This window comes from Delphinapterus leucas, chromosome 3 (assembly GCF_059928025.1).
Source record: "Delphinapterus leucas isolate spDelLeu-1000000601 "Yukka" chromosome 3, BTC_Dleu_Yukka2, whole genome shotgun sequence".
NCBI lineage: Eukaryota > Metazoa > Chordata > Mammalia > Artiodactyla > Monodontidae > Delphinapterus > Delphinapterus leucas.
In genome coordinates, this window is record NC_143131.1 from 1601922 (window position 1) to 1619325 (window position 17404).

A 17404-nucleotide genomic window follows, 5' to 3' on the forward strand; every position below is an offset into this window, starting at 1 on the left:
TAAGCTCATGAAAAGTTAAAGAAAAAAATTCTTGAAATGTCAGTATTTATGGGAATCAGGACAATTTTGTCCCCAGTATCAGAAACTGCAAGCTCCTTAGCATTCAAGTAATCTTGGCCTTGTTATGGCTACATATAATAAATAACTAGAACATCATGGGTTAGTTTTAGGATAGTGTTCAATTACATAACAAATCAATCAGAAACAACGTCTTTCATTTTTTTTCATTGACATGTTGGACATTTCATACTGCTAAGTAGCCGCTCTGTTCCCATTTAGCCACTACAAATTCAAGGTCAATCAGACCTATGATTAACATGTTAAGCTCATTTTAATACAAAACATATCACAGAATCCTGGGACTAGAAAAACTGGAAGATACCATCCATTAAAAGAATCCTTTCTACAGCTTCCTAAGAGATGAGTAATAAAAGGAAATAACATCATTAGGTCCCCTGGTTATAAGAAATGCAGATGAAAATAAATACTTCTATTTTCCCTCTACCACAGTCTTCAGTGGCATCTTCTGTCATTCTAAATCACAGAGATAACAGCTCTTCTTCCCCATTAGTCACTATTTCAAAAGCCTATATACCCTTAACGAAGATAAAATTCAATGTCATACAATAATTTCTCAGTTAAAAAAACAGAATAAAAGATACCACTTTATAAAGTGATAAAACATACTTCAAAAATTGACAGGTCATAAGCCTACAAATATGATAAATCAATAAATTATTCAACAACTCAAGTATGAAAAAAAGACTTCTTTTCTAATTATTTATTGGAACTAATTATGAGACTGAAACTTCACCCACAGGAACAATCACTATTGTGAGTCTCCAAACATTTCTATCACAGCCCCTATGCATTGGTTGGTTTACATTTTTGTCTCCTATAGTCTTGTAAGTTCCTTGATGGCAGGGACAATTTGTCTTTTTGCTTCTGGCACACAGTAGGCACTCAAGAAAGAATTACTGAATAAATGTATCAACAGTTATATATACCCATATCTTTGGTATTTATCAGCAAACAGATGTAATTCTTGTTTTATCTTTTTATCGGTGTAAAGAGTAAAAGTGACAATAATTAGCTACATTATTCTGAATTTTAGTTTTGTAATATAGATGAAAGTAAAATCCTATATCTGCTTAAAACTGTACATTTCTTTATTCCAAAATATGTGCACGTAAAACAAATATGTAGTGTATCTTATTAGTCTCTCAAATTATGCGCTGAAAGGGCTATATAAAATTCCTATTTTAACCTTTGTGGGGAAAAAAATCATAGAATCTTTGAAATATCTACTTCTAGCCTTTTCCATTCACACACAGAAAAATCCAGCCATACATGTCTTTACCACCTTTTAAAGAAGAGACCTTCCTCAGTACTGTTCTTGAAGTCCAGTGTTGTAGGTACAAGGGACATTTACTGCTCGTCCACTATACACCAGGCACCAAGGTGTCAAAGATGCTTAAGACATGATACCTACCCTCAAGGAGCTCGATGTCTAGGTAGGGAGACCGATATGTAAAGATTATTCATTATAAAATGAGGCAGGAAAAGCAGCCTGGAGCACTGAGAGCGAAGGACCTTATGTGATAAGTAATTTCTGTTAAGTAATTAACACACAAACTGTGAAGTAAAGCTGGGCACCGAGTCTCCTGAGTTCAATACCAGAAGCACTCACAAGTAGACCCTTCACTAATGCATTTTCTCAAAGTATCTTTGAACTTCCTTCCTTTGAATTTCCAAATATAAAATGAACTACACTACTTCGAAAACACATAGCCTGTAATCCCCGTCGATACTCGGTGGTCACCTGCTCAGCATCCTGTGTCAGCCACTGCACCTCCTTACTGCAGAATGGGGGCCCTGACCTCGCACCCAGTTCTGGAAGGTGGGCTCTGAGTGGCCTGAACTAATCAGTGCGGGCCATTCCCTTTCTAGTTGCTGCTGAGAGACATGCAGATGATGGAACTGGTCTAAGGACAGAAGCCATGGTTTGGAGGACGGGTTCTCTCTGCATGCAAAAAGGAAGCACGCAGCCCTGACTGGCAGCCTAGGACAGAACTATTGCACAGAGGAGGGAGAAGCTGAAAGAAAAAGAGTCCTGAGCAAACAGCACTTGAACTTGCTTTACCATCTAAAACTCAAAAGTAAGCCTATCAAAACTCTTTATTGTTTAAGCCAGTCTGAATTTCTGTTACGTGCAACTCAAGCATCTTACCTGACACTTCCCCCAAGGCAGCTCACCTATCTATTCTGTTAATTTACCGGTTTCATACTGTCTACTATGGGGATAAGTCCGTTGTGCCACTAAAGGGCTGAGCAGACTTGTTTGCTCACTTCCACCATGCACACTGTTTCCTTTGGGATGTTTGGGAATCACTCACTATAAGGTCAGCATCTACTCCTATCCTCAGACCGAGGAGCCCTGGTTAACACAGTGGAGAGGTCTTTGGATGTTACATATTTCTCAGTAGAATCGTGCTTTTCTACGCTATGAAAACAATAGAAGCAGCAACTTTTTCTTCTTTATACACCTATGTGTTGACAAGGGTCACTTTTAAAGAAATATCCCACAAATCAATCTCCTTTGATTAATGCAGAAATACCAGGGATCTACTCAATTCTTCCATCATAAAACAAAAACAACAACAAAAAAGGATTTGAGAAAAACTGTCCTCCTATACTTAAAACCAGGAGTATGAACTGACTAGTGAGACACAGAAAAAGTAAACTAAGATACAAAGGGGATGAACATGTTAGCCAATAAATATCATGTCAATAAATATTAAATGATAAATATCCTCTTAAGGGAATTTCCTGGCGGTCCAGTGGTTAGGACTTGGCACTTTCATTGTTGTGGGCCCGGGTTTGACCCCTGGTCAGGGAACTAAGATCCTACAAGCTGTGTGGCGTGACCAAAAAAAAAAAAAAAAAAAAAAAATCCTTTTGAGCAAGCTAAAACAATTCAATCTAGGCAGAGCCAACTAATAAACAGATATCAATTTCTCAATTTAAGGAAAACATAATAATAATATTTTAAACTGATGATTCTTACCAATTGCTCCCTTTTAATGTACTCTGTTAGTTTATCTACTTTTTCCCCTTGTTTGTTGGACAGTTTCACCTCATACATATTGAAGCACATATCTTGGCAACAGACTGTGGAGAAAATCAGAAACACAGAACATTTCCTATTTTAAAATGCTATTGTGAAAAATTCCGTTTCTCCCTAGACCCACCGTGTGGCTGACATGGTTGGTCTTGGTGCTCCGGCCTGGTGTCACGCCTGAGCCTCTGAGGTGGGAGAGCCGAGTTCAGGACACTGGACCACCAGAGACCACCCGGCTCCATGTAACATCAACCGGCAAGAGCTCTCCCAGAGATCTCTGTCTCAACGCTAAGATCCAGCTCCACCCAATGGCCAGCAAACTCCAGGGCTGGACGCCCCACGCCAAACAACCAGCAAGACAGGAACACAACCCCACCCATTAGCAGAGAGGCTACCTAAAATCATACTAAATTCAGAGACACCCCAAAACACACCACTGGACGCAGCCCTGCCCACCAGAAAGACAAGATCCAGCCCCACCCACCAGAACACAGGCATCAGTCCTCTCCGCCAGGAAGGCTACACAAGCCACTGAACCAACCTTACCCACTGGGGGCAGACACCAAAAACAAAGGGAACTACGAACCTGCAGCCTGCGAAAAGGAGATCCCAAACACAGTAAGTTAAGCACAATGGGAAAACAGAGAAATATGTAGCAGATGAAGGAGCAAGGTAACAAACCATCAGACCAAACGAAGAGGAAATAGGCAGTCTACCTGAAAAAGAATTCAGAGTAATGATAGGAAAGATGATCCAAAATCTTGGAAATAGGATGGAGAAAATACAAGAAACGTTTAACAAGGACCTAGAAGAACTAAAGAGCAAACAAACAATGACGAACAACACAATAAATGAAAATAAAAATTCTCAGGAAGGAAGCAATAGCAGAATAACTGAGGCAGAAGAATGGATAAGTGACCGGGAAGATAAAACAGTGGAAGTAACTACCGCAGAGCAAAATAGAGAAAAAAGAATGAAAAGAACTGAGGACAGTCTCAGAGGCCTCTGGGACAACATTAAAAGCACCAATGTTTGAATTATAAGGATCCCAGAAGAAGAAGAGAAAAAGAAAGGGTCTGAGAAAATATCTGAAGAGATTATAGTTGAAAACTTCCCTAACATGGGAAAAGAAACAGCCAGTCAGGTCCAGGAAGTGCAGAGAGTCCCATACAGGATAAATCCAAGGAGAAACATGCCAAGACACATATTATTCAAACTATCAAAAATTAAATACAAAGAAAAAAATCCTAAAAGCAGCAAGGGAAAAGCAACAAATAACACACAAGGGAATCCCCGTAAGGTTAACAGCTGATCATTCAGCAGAAACTCTGCAGGCCAGAAGGGAGTGGCAGGACATATCTAAAGTGATGAAAGGGAAAAACCTACAACCAAGATTACTCGACCAGCAAGGATCTCATTCAGGTTCGATGGAGAAATTAAAACCTTTACAGACAAGCAAAAGCTAAGAGAATTCAGCACCACCAAACCAGCTTTACAACAAATGCTAAAGGAACTTCTCTAGGCAGGGAACACGAGAGAAGGAAAACACCTACAAAAACAAACCCAAAACAATTAAGAAAATGGTACTAGGAACATACATAGCGATAATTACCTTAACTGTAAATGGATTAAATGCTCCAACAAAAAGACATAGCCTGGCTGAAGGGATACAAAAACAAGACCTGTGTACATGCTGTCTACAAGAGACCCACTTCAGACCCAGGGACACATACAGACTGAAAGTGAGGGGATGGAAAAAGATACTCCATGCAAATGGAAATTGAAAGAAAGCTGGAGCAGCAATTCTCATATCAGACAAAATAAACTTTAAAATAAAGACTATTACAAGAGACAAAGAAGGACACCACATAATGATCAAGGGATCAATCCAAGAAGATATAACAACTGTAAATATTATGCATCTGACATAGGAGCACCTCAATACACAAGACAAATGCTAACAGCCATAAAAGGGGAAATCCATAGTAACACAATAATAGTAGGGGACTTTAACACTCCACTTTCACCAACAGACAAATCATCTAAAATGAAAATAAATGAGGAAACACAAGCTTTAAATAACACCTTAAACAAGATGGACTTCACTGATATTTATAGGACATTCCATCCAACAACAACAGAATACACTTTCTTCTCAAGTGCTCATGGAACATTCCCCAAGATACATCATATCTTGGGTCACAAATCAAGCCTTGGGAAATTGAAGAAAATTGAAATCGTATCCAGTATCTTTTCTGACCACAACTTTATGAGACTAGATATCGATTACAGGGAAAAAAACTGTAAAAAATACAAACACATGGAGGCTAAACAACACGCTACTAAATAACCAAGAAATCACTGAAGAAATCAAAGAGGAAATAAAAAAATACCTAGAGACAAATGACAATGAAAACACGACCCAAAACCTATGGGATGCAGCAAAAGTTCTAAGAGGGAAGTTTACAGCACTACAATCCTACCTCAAGAGACAAGACAAATCTCAAATAAACAACCTAACCTTACACCTAAAGCAATTAGAGAAAGAAGAACAAAAAAACCCCCAAAGTTAGCAGATGGAAAGAAATCATAAAGATCAGATCAGAAATAAATGAAAAAGAAATGAAGGAAACAATAGCAAAGATCAATCAAACTAAAAGCTGGTTCTTTGAGAAGATAAACAAAATTGATAAACCATTAGCCAGACTCATCAAGAAAAAAAGGGAGAAGACTCAAATCAACAGAATTAGAAATGAAAGAAGGAGAAGTAACAACTGACACTGCAGAAATACAAAGGATCATAAGAGACTACTGCAAGCAACTCTATGCCAATAAAATGGACAACCTGGAAGAAATGGACAAGTTCTCAGAAAAGCACAACCTTCCGAGACTGAACCAGGAAGAAACAGAAAATATAAACAGACCAATCACAAGCAGTGAAATTGAAACTGTGATTAAAATTCTTCCAACAAACAAAAGGCCAGGACCGGATGGCTTCACAGGCAAATTCTATCAAACATTTAGAGAAGAGCTAACACCTATCCTTCTCAAACTCTTCCAAATTATAGCAGAGGGAGGAACACTGCCAACCTCATTCTACGAGGCCACCACCATCCTGATACCAAAACCAGACAAAGATGTCACAAAGAAAGAAAACCACAGGCCAATATCACTAATGAACATAGATGCAAAAATCCTCAACAAAATACTAGCAAACAGAATCCAAGAACACATTAAAAGGATCATACACCATGATCAAGTGGGGTTTATCCCAGGAATGCAAGGATTCTTCAATATACGCAAATCAATCAATGTGATACACCATATTAACAAATTGGAGGATAAAAACCATATGATGATCTCAATGGATGCAGAAAAAGCTTTTGAGAAAATTCAGCACCCATTTACGATATAAACTCTCCAGAAAGTAGGTAGAGGCGGAACCTCCCAAGAACTGAATCACAGAGCTACTCTACACCTTTCACAAAAGACCCTTTTAAGAAGTACTTAAGGGAAAACAGAAGTAAGAGGGCGAGAGAGAGAGTGCACATGCACGCGTGCATGGGTGTATGAAAGAGAGGGTGGAAAAGAACTGGAACAGAGCTCAGGACATGCAGTGTACCATGACATCTGAACAGACCTTTGTGCTCCACGTAATTCTGTTTTCTAAAAGCAGCTTCTGGTAGTCTGTTTTTCAAAGACGACACTTTCATTACATACTTAAACTCTAGTTCGTGTGGTCTAAAAAACAAAATAACAATATCATGTAATGTAATAAACACTGAAACTACAGCTTCATAAGTTTTGGTTTTCGAATATAAAGCAAACAAAAATATTATAACCACAAAAACTTCTTAAATCTATAAACGCCAGATCAAATAATGTACAGATTCATAAATATTATAGATTTTTGAGTATGTGACCTCATAAACCATGGTCTGCAAATGTGTTCCCATTTTCTGAATGCATGCATTTCTGTTATAACCAAAATATCCAGACATGTGGAAGAATTATGCATATTGGAACGAGAATCTTCTAGAAATTACACTACGTAAGAACTTTTGATAATATGGGACTGCCGACCATGCAGTGCCACAGGATGAACTGCAGCCAGACTTGCATCATTTCCCCTGACTACCTTTTCCTTCTTTAAAACTCATTTTTAAATACTTGCAGACTTACAGATGCCTCCTTTCCCCCCAAATACTTCTTAATGTGTACCCTTAAGAAAAATATTTCCTTATATAACCACAAAACAATTAGCAAAAATCAACAAATTAACAATGATACAGGACAATTTTTTAACCTACAGACCTCATTCAAATGTTGCCAACTGTCTCACTAAGGTCCCTTGTAACAAAAGAAGGTACTTTTTTCTGGTTCAGGATCCAATCCAGGATGCCACATTGCATTTACGTATGTCTCTTTAGTCTCCTTCAGTCTGCAACAATCTCTGAGTCTTTATCTTCAGTGACCTTGATATTTTTGAATAATATAGACCATTTATTTTGCAGAATGTCCCTCAATCTGGGCATGTCTAACCTTTCTTCCTGATTAGATTGGCAGGAGCACCACAGACTGATATCGTGTTATTCTCTGTGCATCATAACAGGAAGCACATGATGTTTATTCCTCTCCTGGTGACATTAACTTAACCACTTAGTTAAGATGGTCTCTGTAGCTTCTTCCATTGTAAAGTCTTTATTTTTTCCTTTGCGAGATATGTAAATACCATCAAACTTTCACCTACATCAAGCCTCCACTGATTATTATGATGTTGCCAAAATGTGATTTCCAAATTCCATCACTCTTTCTATACCTATTAGTTGCACTCTACAGTGAGAAAGAACTTTCCCTTCTCTCCCATTTATTTATTCACAGAATCCTTAATTTATTCTATGGGCTATAAATTCCCTCTCTCTTCTTAAAAAAGGCCAGTAGAAAGTAAATGATTTCTAATAGCACACCAGTTTTCATTTTATTTTTCAATTAAAGCATGTCTAACTTTCAACAGTTTTGGGTGCAAACTAAGAATAGATTAAACAAAAAGATATCACAAGATGCCCTTCACAGTTCTCTCTGCAGAAGCAAATACTGTAATTCATCATAATGTAAATACATGTAAAGGCTACTCTAATACTAGTCTAGGAAAATCGTGTGAAAATTAAAAAGCTAGATACTGCAAACCTTATAAAGATTCTAATAGAATTCAGTGGCTAGAATCTGTTGCATCTGTTATCTAGGCAAGTCCAAGTTGTTTCTTGGGGAAAGTCAAACTTCTAGCATCAAGTAAATTAATTTAGCCTGAGAGATCATTTTCCCATAAATGGATTAAGATACTAAAATATAAAAAGTGATTTGTCAAAGATTATAAAACTAACTTATTTCAAGGCAACGGTCAGATTTATATCTGAATTTAGGTCTCCTGTGTCATGGCCCTGTGCTCTATACATCTCCCCAAGAGTAATCTAAAACCAAGTACAGTTGCTGTATTTCACACCAGTGCCAACAAGCAAGACCTCAAAATGAGAATCAAAAAATTATACAAGCATCAGTAAAGGCACTTATTCAATACTTACAGTTGTTTTGGAACCAATGTGCCGTAAGAGGACCAAAGAGTTATATCACACATCAGACAGCCTTGAATAATTAATTTCCCTTTCCATGGATAGATGAGAACTGTGAGAAATGAGGGTAAGAAAGAAACTGATTATTTTATTTATGAACAAAACATTTACTTAAAGAAACAGCTAAAAGAACCAATTAAATAATTTCTTACCATCTTCTTTGAGTTCAAGTCTAGGGGGAAAAAAAAGAAGCATATTTTATAAGAGCAAAGGAAAGAAATCCAGTAAAACAAAGTATGTACATAATTACTTACTTGCTTTTATGATTATGAGCTGGTGCTGCCATCTTTTTAGGTTCCCTGTACTGAAAAGCTACAATCACATAAGGACAGATCTGTCTGGGTCGCTCAATAACAGTGCTGCCTGAAAGTTCATAGAGGTAATACTGAAAGAAGCAAAATAAGTATTATCAGGGTAATACTACAGAATTCCACGTGCATCAAGTTTATTTCAACCCTACCCAACCCCAAAATTTAACTCCTTAGATTTAGAAATGATTTATTCCCAGGTGACTATACCTGATTCAGTTCAAAGGTGCGAAACTGACTTGTCTTGTGAGAAAACTTGTTAGTACTTACAGCCACGTGGCAATCATAGCCAGAAGATGGGCTGGTATAGTTAGTTGTATAATTCTCAGACACAAACTTGACTCTTCCCTAGAATGAAAATATTAAGACTAATCAAATGTTTTCAAATAGCAATAATCTGACTCTAGGATTTATTTAAAAGTAGCCAGTAAAGAACATATACACATGTTTGCTGTCAAGGTCCCGCCTCTTCATCAACAGGACCACCAAAGGCAATACTAAGAAGACAAATAATATAAATGGTACTTCAGTGAGCAATCAAAACCTGTATTCTCTCCCCATCAAACAGCTTATGATGTTGGGCAGGGCTGCCTTCTAAGCAGTAAAGTAAGGAAGACTGAGAGCACATAGGCAAAAACTAAACAGCAGTATCCACCAGACAGGGTGGGATATGGGGGCACGAAACCAATGGCGAGGCACAATCTGACATAAGCAAAAAATGTTTGTTACCTGAGCTGACAGGCACGTTGTCTGCGGCAGAACTACAGCACTTATCACAGAGCAGGAGAGGGAAGAGTAAGGGAGGGAAGCAGTGACTATGAGCCAATGCAATGCTACTTTCCCTCCAGTTCTTGGGGACAAGTTTTGGAATATGAAGAGTTCACACTCTTAAAAAAATCAGTAGTGTTAGGTTTATAACCAAAGAACTTAAGATAGTAGGAAAGCTAAAACAAAAGCAAAACCAAAACAAGACCACAGAATATGTCCTCAAAAAGCCCCCCAACCTCTAAAATTAGAGTTTTCCTACTATTTGAGTGAAAATTCTAATTGCGTGATTCATTTATACTGGACTATTTAAGGGCATTTAAAAATTTCTGAGATCATCAGTTGCAGGTGCCCCATGAAACTGTGAACAAGGTCTCAATGTTTTAGGGGTTAAAAAAATATATAAAGGTTTCTCATTTTGACAACTTAAATCAATGAATGTTGCTTTCTAAATTCATCTCTTATAACTGAAATCACACTGCTTTATAAGCAGCTACTCGTTTTCTGTTATTTACTATTTAAAAAGTGGCATTGTGGGACAGGGTGAGAGGAAAGCTTTTCACTGAATACCTGTTGTATTATTTTGAAGCTTTTTTTAAAAAAACATATTCATAGATCATCTATAAAATGAATTTAAAAAAAGCTTTGTCCGTAAAGGAAAGCAAAAAGCAGTTATTTTCTCTGACTTTAGATAGCTGTCTTTGGCAAGGACTATGTGTAGCAAATGATCTGCAAAGAACATTATCACAGACTGATAATCTTTCATTTTTAAAAGAAAAATTACATAGAAGCACATTTAGTCTTTACCTTAATTAGATTAAAAATTACAACATAACCAGACTTCCCATGATACCAAGGTCTTGCATGAAGATAGTCTGAGTATTTGGAAATGTATACACCTATAAAAGTATAAAAATAGATTAATTTACACTTTAAAAAGATTATTTACACATGGGTTACCTTTAACTGAACAAGACAACACAAAAGACAAATAAATGCTAACATTAAAAAACTATTTTGAAACTGCTTACCTTTTAAAAACTATTTGAGATATTCTAAAGGTATGGAAACATTAGAGCTAAGATACAATACATCTGTTCGACAACCAATTTTCTATTTGGGTATGGTAAGTGAAAAGGGATAAGAGTATCACATGTTTGGAAAAGTCTTCGTGAGTCTGTTTTTTCTCCATGCAATCATTCAGTGAAAAGGCCTATAGTAATCTGATTCTCAAGTTATTTTTTGCAAAACATCTCAGTAAGTACTCATATTTAAGAATGTGTGCTGAGGTCTACTACACTGCAGCTGTGTGCCAGGCAGCAGTGCCACAAAGGGAAATACAACGAGGTCCTGCCTTCAAGCAGCTTATTCTGCTGGGCTGTGAATTCCAGGGAGGCGGGGGTTATATCTGTTTTGTTCACCACTGTAGCCACATCACAGCCCACTGCAGCTTAATAGAGAAGTGAGTCTCAAGAGGGGAGAGACTCCTTTAAGTTACGACAGGAGAAGAGGATCCCCACCCGGCAGCAGCAGTGAGAATAAGGAGGAAAGGACACATTTCAGAGATATTCCTGAAGTATCTCTTTTGAAACATAAAAGACAATGGTGAGGACATGGATATAGCAGACAGAGCAATAAACTTGTGGCCAGGAGATTGGGTTCCAGTTCCAGGTTTTTCACTTACTGCTAATAATAACCATGTGACTGAGGAGTATGTCACTTAAGCGGGCAAGGTGGGCATGAGTATAGATACATAAATCACAGGGTTCTCAGGAAGATTTAAAAAGATCCATAAACTTTTAAAACTATAATACACTACAGTAATATAAAGGATTACTTTCATACACAGAACTATCCATTTCTATTTGAGCCCAAAACTATAGAACACACACAGGCAGTAGTGCTATTTTATTATTACCCCCAGTACATGTGATGAAGAAGATTGCGTATTTATAGGAGCAATCCAGCCTCTATCTACTCCACCACCCTACTGAAGCCAGCCTCTCAAACATCAACAATAAACTCATGTGACTGCAGTAAAGCGCAAAAATGGCCTTAATTTTTAGAGATGTAAGCTGAGGTGTTTGCTTGTAATTCACTTTCACAATTTTCAGAAAAAAAAACTTTTTTAAACAAATGAAGAGAATAATGCAAAACATTATCTGTTAAACGTAGGTGATAGGTATATTATACTATGCTCTCTACTTTTTCTATGTTAGCATTTTTCATAATGAAAAGAAGGGGGGGTTAAAAAGAGTAGGGGAGAAGGAAAAAAAGGTTTTAGGTAAACTGTTATTGGGGTTATGAACTTATCCCCTTTCATGTCCTTTAGAAGAGCTGAATATAAGTTTAAAAAAACATTTGTTTTACACAGAGTTACCATATGAGCCAGCAATTCCACTCCTAGGTATAAACCCAACAGAAATGAAAAAACATGTCCACATAAAGACCTGGACAAGAACGTACATAGTACCATTTTTTTATAATAGCCAAAAAGTAGAAACAACCAAATGTCCATCAAGTGCTGAATGGATAAAGAAAATGCGGTACAGTGGAATATTATTCAGTCAAAAAAGGAATGAAGTATATGCTACAACATGGATGAATCTCAAAAACACTAAGCTAAGTAAAACAGTTAGTCACAAAAGGTCATATACGATCCCATCTACATGGAATGTCTGGAATAGGCCAATCCATAGGGGCAAAAAGTAGAGTACTGGTTGCTTAGGCTGGTGGGAGTGGGGAGTGACTGATGAAAATGGTCTAAAATTGATTGTGCTGATGGCTGCATATTCATTTTAGTGAATATGCTAAAAAAAATTGTATACTTTAAACAGGTGAAACGAATGGTATGTGAATGTTATCTCAATAAAGTTGTTATTTAAAAGAAATGGTCAGCAGGAATGTAGCCATGGAGCCCAGTAATCCTTCTCAGTGCTGATCTCCAACTTCTGTAGCATCTGACACTGCTAACACCCCTCCTTACAGCCTTCTGTTCTCTGTGAAACTCCACCTCCTGATTCTTCATCCCCTGGACTGCTCTCAACTCCCTCTTCCTAGCCTTGCCCCGTGGCCCCATCCCTTGCTCCCATAACCACCTGAAAGTTCTGCTCTTGCCATCTTTGCTGCCCCATGTAACAATGTTTTTGGCTTCAGCTAACACCCACCCGCTGCCACCTTGAACCCCAACCTCCAGTTCTAATCCCTTTTCCAACTATTTTTACCACCAGCAGGACAGCTTTCAGAAACACTTATGACCACCTCATTATTTCTCAAATTTAGCTCACTGAAGTAGTAGTGTTCATTTAGGTGTAAGCTCCAAGCTAAGCACTTGACACAGTCTCATGTAATCCTCACAGCAAATCTAGATGGTAGTTTCATCTATTTTACAGATGAGGAAAGTGAAGCTTAAAGAAATTAGTGCTAATCCACATTCTTGACAGTAAGATTACCTTTCTCTTTTAACTCAACAGCTTCCCTACAATTTCCTCTCCTCCGTGTCTCTCTTCTACTGACAATATCAGTGCAGTGTAAGTTACCTTACATTTGATTCTTTGTTACTCCTCACATTCCACAGTTGCCAAGGTGCGTCAGTTCCCTCTATTATGTGTTCCTACTGCCATTATGATAATTCAGAAGAAATCCTCACTAGCCCCAGATGACTGCACTGAACTCTTGGCACTGAAAGATACCTTCAGTACCTTTTCTAGTCCAACCATCCTTTTAAAAAAGATAACTCCTATTAGAAAACCTTACGTCTTAGACTCAAAGCTCATTTATATGTTTAAAGGTCTGCTTCCAAAGATCACTATTTATCATCAATGAAACTAGCATTTAACATAGGTATCTTATGTAACTAACTAAACCCCACTTCACCTTGTAAAAGAGATTCCTTTTCCTTACAGACGTACCTTTCCCTGGGTCACCCAGAGTGCTGATAGCACTGCTGCCAACACAGAGTCCACGCTGACATACCAACTCTGCCTTAAACAAAAGATCGTACTTTGCTTATCATATCGTTCTTGGGAGGGTCCATGAAATAGCTCTATAATCTATATACAGACTTTCAATACAGAATCTGTACGTTCTATGCATTCATGGCACAAAGCAAGCTTACGTAAGGCAATTGTGTTTTAGTTAATATTAACAGCTCAAACTTTTTCGTGAAATTTTATTATTTCTGTTAACAAAAATGTCACCAGCAAAACCAAATTAAACAAGCTCACAGATAAGTCCTCTCTTGAAGATTTCTTTTTCAATTACAGCTTGGGAATCACTAAATTTGAAAATGTCTTCTCCGCAAATGCTTTTTTTTTTTTTTTTTTTTTTTAGTATGAATCCATAACATATCTTATTTGGAAGTTAAACAAACTCTCTAGTATTACTATATAATCCATAAGTTATATGGTAATGTTAATTATTCTTTAGCAAATCTATCCCTGTTCTTTAAAAATCATGACCTCAACCGAAATACTACCTTTGAATTACTTTAAGTTGGATTATAGATCTCTAGCATTGCTGAACTGTATCTAGAAGCCACACACATCTCTGGAGACATACCTGCACACAGTAGTTTCCTTCTCCACAATTTAGGTACAACCAACAATATGGATGTTCAATTTTCAAAATAAGGCATGAAACAATTCCAAGTAACTAGAATGCTGAACGTGTTCATCTTGTCCCCAAAATCATGTAATTTAAACTTGAAAAACCTCCACAAGAAATAGAAAATATCTATCTAAACAATGATCGAGAATAGAAAATATCCATTCACTCCATTAAAAGTCATTATTAATACTTAAGGAATCTGTATTAATCAAAATCTCACCACGAGCTTACAAATGTATTCAAGATAAAACTAAAGAAAACCTATGGAAAGTTGTAGAAATCCAATCTCTTTCATGACAAGCTTTCACTGTCATTTACATTGCCACCAAACTAACAAAAAAGACTGATGAACTGGTAATCTTACAAACTTTATAGACCTAAAATACCAATATTTAACTTTAATGATATAATTAATTTTGTACATTAACATCACAAAATTACTTTTCTACGATCGAATTCCCTTACCTGATTTTCAGTTTCAAACAGAAGAAACCCGTAAGTTTCTTGAAGTTCTTCGTGAGTACAGTTACTTGCTTTTTTTTCTTGGTAAAGAGTTTTGTACCGTATAAGGAGAGAATAATCAAATGTTATAAACATGTTATTTTGCCTTGAAAATTAACTTTTAAAAATGCATCATCTGAATTCCTCCTGCTAAAAGACTAATGACATTTATTATTTTTCTATTCCCTAGAATATATTATAATTACCTTTCAAGTGACTATTTCCAAGGATCTTTTATTTCAGCTGAAATGGGATAGCTAAAAAGAACTAGGCTTATATATCAAAAATAATGGGTCTCTTTCTTTAAAACTAAAATAAAACAGACACAGTGTGTACCAAGCACCTCACCTCATTTAAGAAAATGTCATTTTTCACCAGTCACTTGACTGTACTGAAAACCATGCTCAGATGCAGAGTCCAAGTAAGAAGTATGGAGAATTGAAACTGCCCTCTGGAAGAGAGAGTCTGAACTCAAGGACACTGTCTCAAAAACTGCAAAACACAAACAAAAATAATGCAACTGTTTAAGATAACCAAAGGATGGGGAAAAGTGGCACACTAAATATCACTGAATACTGATACAGGAAATATATCATCTATGATAATAGGAAATAATCATCTATTTCCTTCCTGTATAAGACATCTACAATGTGTTTTGGCTACCATATCTGGACTATCTTAAAAGATCTCACATGTGAAAATAACCTAAATGGATTATAACTGAGGGTGAATGACTTTTAATGCAAGAATAAATCCCTTTTGGTTTCAAGCTGGGCGCTGTAGCCACACTGGGTAAAAGCAGATGCAACTGTAGTGTCAAGTTGGTGGTCAGCAACTGCTTAGACCAATGCTTCTCATTCTTAAATTTTTTTAAACCTAAGCCACATTTTGATAAACTTACCCTTCCTGTCTTCTCACCAAATCCCCAAGGAAGTCTGTTAGGTTCCTTGGAAGGAGCCTACTACTGCACACTCAGCAAACACATTAGAAATCATGTTTCTTTGGGGCTTCCTCACCAGCCTGTACATGTCTATTAAAATTTACTTCTTATGGGCTGTATTATAAAATCATCATTTTACAAAAATAAAACTTTATTACTTTTCTTGAAAGTGCTTTCTTCAAACCATACCCATGTGTTATCCCAAAGATGCTGGTATACCCCTCCCATGAGAGGCATGCTTCCTAATTGAGAACTACTGACTCAATCCAGTAATTCTCTTGATTGAGCCCTTGTGTCTTTTGATTTTACCAGTCCTCACTTAGCAAGAACTGAGCCTAATGAGTTCTCATAACATTGAACTATTTGATTTGTTTACTCCTTTCTATTTACATCCTCTCTATTCTCTTTAACAAGGTTGGGGGGGTGGATACACACTGATTATTTGTAAATAATAGAGAGAATAATTTATGTAAGACTGGAAGTTTGGGCCTTACAGTATAAATAAGTACATTAATCTGGCTTCCTACTTATACCAGGACTCTGCCAATTACACTAAAGTTCAAAAGTTAAAGAAAACATAAGCTTTTTAATTAAAATTAATTTATGAACAACAGATTAAAAAACCCTAGACTATTACAGAAATCAAAACAAACATTTCAGTAAAATTCATTTGGACTAAACTGTCCTAATGCTTCAATTCCCAAGGTAATTTAAAAATGATTTTGATAATAATACTTCATCGTATCAAAAATAAAAGATTATAAATAGCAAGGAAAGAAAGAAAAGAGGATGAAACACTTAAGAATATTCTGAAGTTGGCACATCTGATCTATATCGATTGTATCTGACTTTGATTTTTCCTCAGTTTCACCTTCTCTCTTTCAATATCGGTATACCAGTGCTGTGAAAAATATGGATATTCTAAAGAGATTCAAACAGCAAAACACCAGTGATAACAATTTAAAAATTATGGCTTTCTTTAGCTACTTCCTCAAAACAAACTGGGAAGCCTATGCACTTGCAAACTCCTTTTACAAATAATCTGTACAGCTAGCTCAAATGCAAATCAGGATTCCTTTAAAAATTATAATTTTGGAAACCTAGTATTTAAATTTTTTAAAAGGCAATATAATATTTAAAGAATCTAATTATACTATGAGGCTCAATATTTGTGAAAGATGTTGCTTACAAGTGAAAGAAATAAAAGTTGTCATAGCTTTGGAAATGACCAATCTATGATTATCAACTTCCCTAAATTCTGCAAGATGTTAATAGATTATAAGTTTCACAAGTACTGAATACTACATATATCCCCAATTTTGAGCGTCAACGCACAATAATAAACTGAAAACTGTGAGAAATAATGCAATTTAAAAGACCCCATCTAATACAATGTGGGGAGTACTGCTCCCAATAAAGCTAGGACTAATGGTAATGATTTAAAATAAACAAGGAGGAACAAGTAAGAAATGACTTATTTTGTACTTTTATACTGTAACTTCTAAAACCATTTATTTATGGTTAAAAATGCTTC